The sequence below is a fragment of the Ranitomeya imitator genome, chromosome 3, assembly GCF_032444005.1.
Source record: "Ranitomeya imitator isolate aRanImi1 chromosome 3, aRanImi1.pri, whole genome shotgun sequence".
Classification (NCBI taxonomy): Eukaryota; Metazoa; Chordata; class Amphibia; order Anura; family Dendrobatidae; genus Ranitomeya; species Ranitomeya imitator.
In genome coordinates this window covers 228,434,954-228,447,830 of record NC_091284.1, presented here as the reverse complement: position 1 = coordinate 228,447,830, position 12,877 = coordinate 228,434,954, and the positions used below count along the sequence as shown (strand labels likewise).

General features: G+C 45.8%; 1 protein-coding gene across 1 annotated transcript in view; it reads right to left on the bottom strand.

The window, feature by feature from the left end:
* The window catches only part of CDK18 (cyclin dependent kinase 18), a 269,344-nt gene that overhangs the window by 106,633 nt on the left and 149,834 nt on the right, over positions 1-12,877 (bottom strand). The gene's annotated exons all lie outside the window — the stretch shown is intronic.

Below are 12,877 nucleotides of genomic sequence, written 5' to 3'. Positions count from 1 at the left end.
TCCGTGAATGTAAAATATTTTTATTGTGATACTAATTCTCATATTTTTATTTATGTTAGGAACATTAAAGGGGTTGTCTAAGTTTGTGATGAGACTGCAGGCTTCTGAATTCTCAGGGTATGCGCACACGCTGCGGATTTTGCCGCAGTTCTGCAGCGGATTGGCTGCTGCGGATTGGCAGCAGTTTTCCATGCGGTGTACAGTACCATGTAAACCTATGGAAAACAAAATCCGCAGTGCACATGCTGCGGAAAAAAAGTGCGGAAACGTAGCATTGTTTATTCCGCAGCATGTTGTTTCTTTGTGCAGATTCCGCAGCGGTTCACACCTGCTCCACAATAGGAATCCGCAGGTGTAAAACCGCATGTGGAATCCGCACAAAATCTGCCAAAAAATTGTGGTAAATCCGCGGTAATTCCGCAGGAAATCCACAGTGTGGTTTACCTGCGAATTTACCAAAATCAGTCCGGAAAATTCCGCAGAGTAATTCGCAGCGTGTGCACATACCCTAAGGCTATGTGCACACGTACAGGTTTTTTTCGCGTTTTTTCGCGCTAAAAACGCTATAAAAACTCATTAAAAATGCATACATTATGCATTCTATCATTTAGAATGCATTCTGCATGTTCTGTGCACATGGATTCGTTTTTTTCCGCGAAAAAAACGCATCGCGGTAAAAAAAATGAGCATGTTCATTATTTTTGCGGATTTTCTGTGTTTTTCCCGCAATTCTATGCATTTGGGAAAAAACGCACCAAAAACGCATCAAAACGCGTCAAAATCGCGGTAAAAATGCATGCGGATTTCTGGCAGAAATGTCCGGTTTTTGTCAGGAAAATTTCTGCAAGAAATCCTGACGTGTGCACATACCCTCACAGTGCGCACTGCACATTGTCAGGATTCTCTTGTGCCGGCGATTTGCATTCATGCGGTCACATGCTGACTAGACAAGAGTGGCCTCTTAATCAATGAAAATGAATTGAGGGAGGCTGGGCATGTCTAGTGGGAATGTGGCCAGAAGTATACAAATCGCATACGTTTGCGCACATGACCGTTCTCTCTTGCCACGGACAAGGGAGAGTCCTAGAAGTGTGCAGTGCATGTGCTGTAAGAATTCAGAAGCCTGCGGTCACATAGACTGACTGCAGACTTTTATCTCAAACCTGGGTGAGCCCTTTAATTATAAACAAAAACCCTGTACCATGCCAATCCTAACAGTGTGTCATATACTCAGTGTCAGGATTCCGCTCCACTTGCAGGTGCCAAACTGAATTCTTGCCCCGAGCGCCAGAAAACCTAGATACACGTCTGCTGTAGAAGAAGGGGGGCCGCTTTGTGGATGGGCAAGTGTCCAGTTTGTGCCCTTAACTCCTGCCTTGCACACATGTTTAGAAGCCTTGTGGTGCATTAAATTACCCGATGTGCAGCCTATCCCAATGGTAGACTCGGCGTCAGATGTTCAATGAACGATCTGTAATAAATCACTCAGTGTGCATAGACTGCTAATATTCTCGGCAGCACATGTTCTGTTTACACAGGATGTTGTGCAGTCAAGAACAATGATCTTTTACTGCAGCACAAAAGATAATTTCACCTGATGAACAAGCGTTTTGCTCATTCATTGGATGATCAGCATCCTGTTTAGACGGCACAATTATTGTGAATGAGCGTCCCTAGGAAACTTGTTCACAATAATCGTGCAGTGTAAATGCACCTTTGGTAGCAAAATATTTATTGCTTATTAGATCAGAAAAGTATTCATGGCATTATATTGTAAACTCCTAGGAGCAGGGTGTAGGTTAGTCTGTAAGTTCCCAGGAGCAGGGTGTAGATTAGTCTGTATGCTCTCAGGAGCAGCCTGTATAGTGTATATTAGACTGTAAGCTCCCAGGAACAGGATGTAGATTAGTCTGTAAGCTCTCAGGAGCAGCCTGTATAGTATATATTAGTCTTTAAGCACCCAGGAGCAGGGTGTAGATTAGTCTGTATGCTTTCAGGAGCAGCCTGTATAGTGTATATTAGACTGTAAGCTCCCAGGAGCAGGGTATAGACTAGGCTGTAAGCTCATAAGAGCAGCCTGTATAGTGTATATTAGATTGTAAACTCCTAGGAACAGGGTGTAGATTAGTCTGTATGCTCTCAGGAGCAGCCTGTATAGTGTATATTATACTGTAAGCTCCCAGGAGCAGGGGGCATTAGTCTGCCTGCTCTCAGGAGTAGCCTGTATAGTGTATATTAGACTGTAAGCTCCGAGTAGCAGGGTGTAGATTAGTCAGTATGCTCTCAGGAGCAGCCTGTATAGTGTAGATTACACTGTAAGCTCCCAGGAGCAGGGGGCATTAGACTGCCTGCTCTCAGGAGTAGCCTGTATATTGTATATTAGACTGTAAGCTCCGAGTAGCAGGGTGTAGATTAGTCAGTATGCTCTCAGGAGCAGCCTGTATAGTGTAGATTACACTGTAAGCTCCCAGGAGCAGGGTGTAGGTTAGTGTGTAAGCTCTCAGGAGCAGCCTTTATAGTGTATAGTAGATTGTAAGCTCCCAGTAGTAGGGTCTAGATTAGTTTGTATACTCTCAGGAGCAGCCTGTATAGTGTATTAGACTGTAAGCTCCCAGGAGCAGGGTGTAGATTAGTCTGTATGCTCTCAGTAGAAGCCTGTATAGTGTACATTAGACTGTAAGCTCCCAGGAGCAGGGTGCAGGTTAGTCTGTTATCTCTCAGGAGCAGCCTGTATAGTGTATATTAGATTGTAAGCTCCTAGGAGCAGGGTATAGATTAGTCTGTAAGCTCACAAGAGCAGCTATGTTATGAACTGGTGGCCTAGGAGCAGCATGAGACATACCCTGGAGAAGGTGGTACCTGTACTGACCGCAGACCCTGAACTTAACACCGCAACTAGAAGTAGCCGTTGAATGTACCTAACACTTCCTAGACATCTCGACACAGCCGGAGGACTAAATAACCCTAGAGATAGAAAAGGAAAACTATCTTGCCTCAGAGAAAATCCCCAAAGAATAGACAGCCCCTCACAAATATTGACTGTGAGATGAGAGGGAAATAACATACGCAGACTGAAATCAGGATTTAGCAAAGGAGGCCACTCTAGCTAAATAGAAAGGATAGGACAGAGTGCTAAGCGGTCAGTATTAAAACACTAGAAAATATCCACCACAGAAAATACAAAATCTCCACAACTAACTAAAGGCATGGAGAGTATATCTGCATTTCCAGAGATACCAGCTTGGCTAACAAATCCTTATACAGACCAAGCTGGACAAGACAAAACATGGAAAAGAACTGAACAATAAGGCCCACAGCATGTGGACTGCAAACATCAAAGCCAGGACTTATCTTTGTTGAAATGAACAGCAAAGCAGGAGAGACCAGGCAGGAATGTGAATCCTCCAGGAACAATGGACAACTGGCACTGACTAAAGGGTCAAGCAAGACTAAATAGCCCAGTCCGAATTGCAATAAGTGGACACACCTGATGAATGCTGCGATCCAAAGACAGCAGCGCTACCACTTATAACCACCGGAGGGAGCCCAAGAGCAGAATTCACAACAGTACCCCCCCCTTGAGGAGGGGTCACCGAACCCTCACCAGAGCCCCCAGGCCGATCAGGACGAGCCAAATGAAAGGCACGAACCAAATCGTCAGCATGAACATCGGAGGCAATAACCCAAGAATTATCCTCCTGACCATAACCTTTCCATTTGAAAAGATACTGAAGCTTCTGCCTCGAAAAACGAGAATTCAAAATCTTCTCAACCACATACTCCAACTCCCCATCAATCAACACCGGGGCAGGAGGATCAGCAGAGGGAACAACGGGCACCACATATTTCCGCATCAAAGATCTATGAAAAACATTATGGATGGAGAAAGAGGCTGGAAGGGCCAAATGAAAAGACACTGGATTGATAATCTCAGAAATCCTATAAGGACCAATAAACCGAGGCTTAAACTTGGGGGAAGAAACCTTCATAGGAACATGACGGGAAGACAACCAGACCAAATCCCCAACCCGAAGCCGGGAACCAACACACCAGCGACGGTTAGCAAAACGCTGAGCCTCCTCCTGAGACAACACCAAATTGTCCACAACATGAGCCCAAATTTGCTGCAACCTGTCAACCACAGAGTCCACCCCAGGACAATCAGAAGGCTCAACCTGCCCTGAAGAAAAACGAGGATGAAAACCAGAATTACAAAAGAAGGGTGAAACCAAGGTAGCAGAACTAGCCCGATTATTAAGGGCAAACTCGGCCAATGGCAAGAAAGCCACCCAATCATTCTGATCAGCAGACACAAAGCATCTCAAATAAGTTTCCAAGGTCTGATTAGTTCGCTCGGTTTGGCCATTTGTCTGAGGATGAAATGCGGAAGAAAAAGACAAATCGATGCCCAGCCTAGCACAAAAGGCCCGCCAAAACCTAGAAACAAACTGGGAACCTCTATCGGACACAATATTCTCTGGAATACCATGCAAACGAACCACATGCTGAAAGAACAACGGAAGGCAATTTAGGCAAAGGTATCAAATGAACCATCTTAGAAAACCGGTCACAAACCACCCAGATAACCGACATCCTCTGGGAAACCGGAAGATCTGAAATAAAATCCATAGAAATATGCGTCCAAGGCCTCTCAGGAACAGGCAAAGGCAAAAGCAACCCACTAGCGCGGGAACAGCAAGGCTTGGCCCGCGCACAAGTCCCACAGGACTGCACAAAGGAACGCACATCCCGTGACAAAGAAGGCCACCAAAAGGACCTACCAACCAAATCTCGGGTACCGAAAATCCCAGGATGGCCAGCCAACACAGAACAATGAACCTCAGGAATCACTTTACTAGTCCATCTGTCAGGAACAAACAGTTTCCCCACTGGACAGCAGTCAGGTTTATCAGCCTGAAATTCCTGAAGAACCCGTCATAAATCAGGGGAGATGGCAGAAAGAATCACCCCTTCCTTCAGAATGCCGACCCCAGGAGAATCAGGCAAAAATCTCCTAGAATGGGCATCCGCATTAACATTCTTAGAACCCGGAAGATACGAGACCACAAAATCAAAACGGGAGAAAAACAGGGACCATCGGACCTGTCTAGGATTCAGCCATTTGGCAGACTCGAGAAAAATCAGATTCTTATGATCGGTCAAGTCCACAATACGGTGCTTGGCCCCCTCAAGCCAATGTCGCCACTCCTCAAATGCCCACTTCATAGCCAACAACTCACAATTGCCGACATCATAATTGCGTTCCGCAGGCGAAAACTTCCGATAAAAGAAGGCACACGGTTTCATCACGGAACCATCAGAATTCCTCTGAGACAAAACGGCCCCTGCCCCAATCTCAGAAGCGTCAACCTCAACCTGAAATGGAAGAGAAACATCCGGCTGACGCAACACAGGGGCAGAAGTAAATCGGCGTTTAAGCTCCTGAAAGGCAGAAACAGCCGCAGAGGACCAATTCGTCACATCAGCGCCTTTCCTGGTCAAATCGGTCAGGGGTTTAACCACACTGGAGAAGTTGGCAATGAAACGGCGATAAAAATTAGCAAAGCCCAAAAATTTCTGAAGGCTTTTCACGGATGTGGGCTGGATCCAATCATGAATGGCCTGAACCTTAACCGGATCCATTTCTATAGATGAGGGAGAAAAAATGAAGCCCAAAAAAGAAACCTTCTGTACTCCAAACAGGCACTTAGACCCCTTCACAAACAAAGCATTATAACGAAGGATCTGAAATACCATCCTGACCTGTTTCACATGAGACTCCCAATCATCTAAAAAAATCAAAATATCATCCAAATATACAATCATGAATTTATCAAGATAATTCCGAAAGATATCATGCATGAAGGACTGAAACACAGATGGAGCATTAGAGAGCCCGAATGGCATCACAAGGTATTCAAAATGGCCTTCGGGCGTATTAAACGCAGTTTTCCATTCATCACCCTGCTTAATACGAACAAGATTATATGCACCTCGAAGGTAAATCTTAGTAAACCAACTAGCCCCCTTAATCCTAGCAAAAAAATCAGAAAGCAAAGGCAAAGGGTATTGGAATTTGACCGTGATCTTATTCAAGAGGCGATAATCAATACAGGGTCTCAAGGAGCCATCCTTCTTGGCAACAAAAAAAAAACCTGCTCCCAATGGTGAAGAAGATGGCCGAATATGCCCCTTCTCCAAAGACTCCTTAACATAGCTCCGCATGGCGGCATGTTCAGGTACAGACAGGTTGAAAAGTCGACCCTTAGGGAACTTACAGCCTGGAATCAAGTCAATAGCACAATCACAGTCCCTATTCGGTGGAAGGGAACTGGACTTGGGCTCATCAAATACATCCTGAAAATCAGACAAAAACTCAGGAATTTCAGAAGAAGGGGAGGAGGCAATTGACATCAAAGGAACGTCACCATGTACCCCCTGACAACCCCAACTAATCACAGACATATATTTCCAATCTAATACCGGATTATGCACCTGTAACCATGGGAAACCCAGCACAATAGCATCATGCAAATTATGCAACATCAGAAAACAACAATCTTCCTGATGGGCTGGCGCCATGCACATGGTCAGCTGTGTCCAAAACTGAGGTTTATTTTTAGCCAACGGTGTAGCATCAATGCCCCTCAAAGGAATAGGACTCTGCAAAGGCTGCAAGGGGAAACCACAACGTCTGGCAAATTCTAAGTCCATTAAGTTTAAAGCGGCGCCTGAATCCACAAATGCCATGACAGAAAATGACGAAAATGAGCAGATCAGGGTCACAGATAACAGAAATTTAGGTTGTACAGTACTGATGGTAACGGAACTAGCGATTCTCTTGGTACGCTTAGGACAATCAGAAATAACATGAGCAGAATCGCCGCAGTAAAAACACAACCTATTCTGACGTCTGAATCCTTGTCGTTCAGCTCTAGACACTATCCTATCACACTGCATAGGCTCAGGACTCCGCTCGGAAGACAACGACATAGTGTGCACAACTCTGCGCTCACGCAAGCGCCGATCAATCTGAATGGCCAGAGACATAGAATCACTCAGACCAGCAGGCGTGGGGAACCCCACCATAACATATTTAACGGATTCAGAAAGGCCCTTTCTGAAAATTGCCACCAAGGCATCCTCATTCCATTTAGTCAGCATAGACCATTTTCTAAATTTCTGGCAATATGATTCTGCCGCCTCTTGACCCTGACACAGGGCCAACAAGGTCTTCTCAGCATGATCCACTGAATTAGGTTCATCATACAATAACCCTAGTGCCTGGAAAAAGGTGTCTACATCAAGCAATACCGGATTCCCAGATTCCAGGGAAAATGCCCAATCCTGAGTATCACCACGCAGCAGAGAGATGACTATCTTAACCTGCTGGATGGAATCACCAGAGGAATGGGGTTTCAGAGCAAAAAACAGTTTACAGTTATTTTTAAAGCTCAAAAATTTGGACCTGTCCCCAAAAAACAAATCAGGAGTTGGAATTCTAGGCTCTAAAACCGGAGTCTGAACGATATAATCGGAAATACCCTGTACTCTAGCAGCAAGTTTATCCACACGAGAAACCAATCCCTGAACATCCATGCCAGCGCCAAACTCCTGAGCCACCCAGAGGTAAAGAGGGAAAAAAAACACAACAGACTACAGAAAAAAAAATGGCTCAGCACTTTCCTTCCCTTCTTCTGAGATGCGATTAACTCATTGTAGGCCAGTTGTACTGTTATGAACTGGTGGCCTAGGAGCAGCATGAGACGTACCCTGGAGAAGGTGGTACCTGTACTGACCGCAGACCCTGAACTTAACACCGCTACTAGAAGTAGCTGTGGAATGTACCTAACACTTCTTAGACATTTCGACACAGCCGGAGGAATAAATAACCATAGAGATAGAAAAGGAAAACTATCTTGCGTCAGAGAAAATCCCCAAAGAATAGACAGCCCCCCACAAATATTGACTGTGAGAGGAGAGGGAAATAACATACGCAGACTGAAATCAGGATTTAGCAAAGGATGCCACTCTAGCTAAATAGAAAGGATAGGACAGAGTGCTAAGCGGTCAGTATTAAAACATTAGAAAATATCCACCACAGAAAATACAAAATCTCCACAACTAACTAAAGGCATGGAGGGTATATCTGCATCTCCAGAGATACCAGCTTGGCTAACAAATCCTTATACAGACCAAGCTGGACAAGACAAAACATGGAAAAGAACTGAACAATAAGGCCCACAGCATGTGGACTGCAAAAATCAAAGCCAGAACTTATCTTTGTTGAAATGAACAGCAAAGCAGGAGAGACCAGGCAGGAATGTGAATCCTCCAGGAACAATGGACAACTGGAACTGACTAAAGGGTCAAGCAAGACTAAATAGCCCAGTCCGAATTGCAATAAGTGGACACACCTGATGAATGCTGCGATCCAAAGACAGCAGCGCTACCACTTATAACCACCGGAGGGGGCCCAAGAGCAGAATTCACAACACAGCTACCTGTATAGTGTATATTAGATTGTAAGCTCCTAGGAGCAAGGTATAGATTAGTCTGCAAGCTCACAGGATCAGCCTGTATAGTGTATATTAGATTGAAAACTCCTAGGAACAGGGTGTAGATTAGTCTGTATGCTCTCAGGAGCAGCCTGTATAGTGTATATTAGACTGTAAGCTCCCAGGAGCAGAGTGTAGATTAGTCTCTATGCTCTCAGGAGCAGCCTGTATAGTGTATATTAGACTGTAAGCTCCCAGGAGCAGAGTGTAGATTAGTCTGTATGTTCTCAGGAGCAGCCTGTATAGTGTATATTAGACTGTAAGCTCCCAGGAGCAGGGTGTAGATTAGTTTGTATGCTCTCAGGAGCAGCCTGTATAGTGTATATTGGACTTTAAGCTCCCAGGAGCAGGGTGTAGATTAGTCTGTATGCTCTCAGGAGCAGCCTGTATAGTGTATATTAGACTGTAAGCTCCCAGGAGCAGGGTGTAGGTTAGTCTGTAAACTCTCAGGAGCAGCCTGCATAGTGTATGGTAGATTGTAAGCTCCCAGTAGCAGGGTATAGATCAGTCTGTAAGCTCTCAGGAGCAGCCTGTATAGTGTATATTAGACTGTAAGCTCCAAGTAGCAGGGTTTAGAATAGTCTGTATGCTCTCAGGAGCAGCCTGTATAGTGTATATTAGACTGTAAGCTCCCAGGAGCAGGGTGTAGGTTAGTGTGTAAGCTCTCAGGAGCAGCCGGTATATAGTGTATATTAGACTGTAAGCTCCCAGGAGCAGGGTGTAGATTAGTCTGTATGCTCTCAGTAGCAGCCTGTATGGTGTATATTAGTCTGTAAGCTCCCAGGAGCAGGGTGTAGGATAGTCTGTAAGCTCTCAGGAGCAGCCTGTATAGTGTATATTAGATTGTAAGCTCCTAGGAGCAGGGTATAGATTAGTCTGTAAGCTCACAAGAGCAGCTACCTGTATATTGTATATTAGATTTTGAAAGTCCTAGGAACAGGGTGTAGATTAGTCTGTATGCTCTCAGGAGCAGCCTGTATAGTGTATATTAGACTGTAAGCTCCTAGAAACAGGGTGTAGATTAGTCTATAAGCTCCTAGGAGCAGGGTGTAGATTATTCTGTAATCTCTCAGGAGCAGTCTGTATAGTGTATATTAGACTGTAAACTCCCAGGAGGAGGGTGTATATTATTCTGTAAGCTATCAGGAAGCCTGTATAGTGTATATTAGACTGTGAGCTCCTAGGAGCAGGATGTATATCAGTCTGTAAGCTCTTTGTCTTTTCCTTCCTAGGGTCGACACTCCTAAGCTTATAAATACATACAGATATACAGCAATATGCAGCAGGACAGACGTCATCCAGGGAAATATCTGATCGCCGTAACTGGGGTCAGGAAGGAATTTTTTTCCCCTCTGAGGCAGAACTCTCCAGGGGGTTTCTTTGCCTTCCTCTGGATCTTTGGGTCCAGTGGCTCTCAGCCGGTCCTCAATGACCACAGCTAGTTTTGTGGTCTCCATGGGGTCTGACCTGAGAGTCATTGTGATCATGATTTGATTTCTTAAAAGGCCGGTAATATTTTTATTACAATGTTGCTTATTGCTATTACAAAAAGAAAGAAAATGAAAGTGTCATGTGAGTTTTTTCCTCTTGACTTTTTTTTTACACAGTTACAATGATGGGAGTGATCATTACTACTCTCAGTATTCCACAAGTAGAACCAGGAATTATGGGGGTGTCATTTACAGAACGCAGACCACATACAGTATATCTGCACCCATTGTGGTAACATAATGTCAACTTATGTCCCAAGTTTCAGTATAAGTGTTATGGGGCCAATCTCTATGATGGGGCAGGGCCCTAAAATAGTATAAATCCTGCAGAACAAACTACATGACGGAAGAATGAAGACCGGGATACAGAGCCGCTGAATACAAGAGACACAAGGTTCTTGTATAAAAGTAGGAAACAGACTAAAGAGGACTGCAACATGTGGCCCTCAGGGACACGGCTGGACTGGTCATCTAGAAAATGCCAAATGGGCTGGTCCAGCTGTGGACTGCATGAATTGTAACTTACGGAAACAGAAACACATGGGCTACTTGCACAGTGAACAAGTCTGTAGGAACAAGTTCACACACCACTAAGAAACTTGAAGACACAAAAGAGCACAAAAGAGCACAGTAAGACCAAAAACACTCTGTTGCAAAAAAATCACAGTAATAAGCAAGTGCTAGTAAAAAGATGGAAAAAACAGGGTATTTGGTTGATACGTTTTTTGCTATGGGGCACCATCATTCTGTATGGGGGACCATATATATATATATTTTGCAAAAAAAGAAAAAAAAAAGAGCATGAACCGCACATCCCAAAATCATACGTTGATCTAAAGAGCTGTAGGAAGGTGAGTTTAAGTGCTCCTTTCATTTTGGTGTTGGTGCTGTGTGGCGGCCATTGTTGCTGTGGCTTTGTGCCGGTGGGGCGGCGCGGTCTGGAGTCTTGGGGACTCAGTCTTGCAGCATGGGTGCTGTGGGGCAACAGGCCGTCCGCCCTGCTGGTGCATGGCCGCTGTGGCGGTGGGCTCCGCACGGCTCCGCTCCATTAGGGCGATAGGACCCACTACGAGGTTTGCCGTGAAGGGGCAGTGGGCTTCATACAGTCTGATCAGAATGTTCAACTGAAAACCTCATGTTCAGTATATTAATTTTTGCCTAGCGGCTTTAGATCAACGTATGATTTTGGGATGTGCGGTTCATGCTCTTTTTTTTTTTTCTTTTTTGCAAAGCATGTTCTAGTCTTCTTCTTGGACCAGCACTCCTCCCATTTGGCTCAGGTGATTTTAATTAGCAGGAGACTGCAAAGTAAGGGGTCTAGCCCATTTTGGCTCTTACTGAAGAGCTGTAGGAAGGTGAGTTTAAGTGCTCCTTTCATTTTGGTGTTGGTGCTGTGTGGCGGCCATTGTTGCTGTGGCTTTGTGCTGGTGGGGCGGCGCGGTCTGGAGTCTTGGGGACTCAGTCTTGCAGCATGGGTGCTGTGGGGCAACAGGCCGTCCGCCCTGCTGGTGCATGGCCGCTGTGGCGGTGGGCGCCGTACGGCTCCGCTCCGTTAGGGCGATAGGACCCACTACGAGGTTTGCCGTGAAGGGGCAGTGGGCTTCATACAGTCTGATCAGAATGTTAAACTGAAAACCTCATATTCAGTTATATTAATTTTTGCCTAGCGGCTTTAGATCAACGTATGATTTTGGGATGTGCGGTTCATGCTCTTTTTTTTGCAAAAAAAAAATATATATATATATATATATATATATATAATGGGCCGCTGTCCCCGAATCCCATGAGGCACAGTGGCAGTGTCACTTGCGCCTGCGCAAGTGACATACACGTCTCCGCTATTCCCACGCAGGCGCAGTACCAGCCACAACATCAGTACCCCCCGACCAGCCCCCACATCAGCCCCCGGTTCCGACCTCAGTGCCCCCCACCGGCCCTGACATCAGTACCCCCCCTCCCCCCGACATCAGCCCCCGGCTCCGACATCAGTACCCCCCACCGGCCCCGACATCAGCGCCCCCCACCAGCCCCACCATTAGCCCCCGGACCCGACATCAGCCCCGGCCCAGACATCAGCGCCCCCTACCGGCCCCGACATCAGCCCCCGGCCTCGACATCAGTACCCCCCCACGGCCCCTACATCAACGCCCCCACCAGCCCCGACATCAGCCCTGGCCATGACATCAGCTTCCCCCACCGGCCCCGACATCAGCTTCCCCCACCGGCCCCGACATCAGCTCCCCCCACCGGCCCCGACATCAGCACTCGGCCTCGACATCAGTACTCCCTCACCGGCCCCAAAATCAGTACTCCACGGGCCCCGACATCATCCCCCGGCTCCGACCTCAGCCCCCCACTGGTCCCGACATCAGTACAAAGTATATATAGGAAAACTGACTGAACAGCAATCTAGTCTGAACTGGTGCATAACCAAAAATGACTTATATAGCAAATAGATCAATGGCTGCACTCAATTTTACTGTACTGTTATTAGCCATAGGTAAGTGTTCACACTAGGCAGTAAGGTCAGGTACCCATCCGATCTGAGATTACCTTGACGTTTGGTGGATAGGCTCACAATTTTTGGCCAAATCTTGTGCTAAGCATCTCATGTGTTTTTTCATAGATTTCACAAGTCATTATGCTATTCACATTTCATGTATCGCACATTTCCTTGCTTTAGTACAGTAAAATTGAGTGCAGCCATTGATCTATTTGCTATATCAGTACAAAGTATCACACAAGATAGCATTAGATACAGCAGATAGTATGTATTATACATGGCACAGTGTTACACGGAATGGATTAGGTACAGCCGTGTCACACGGG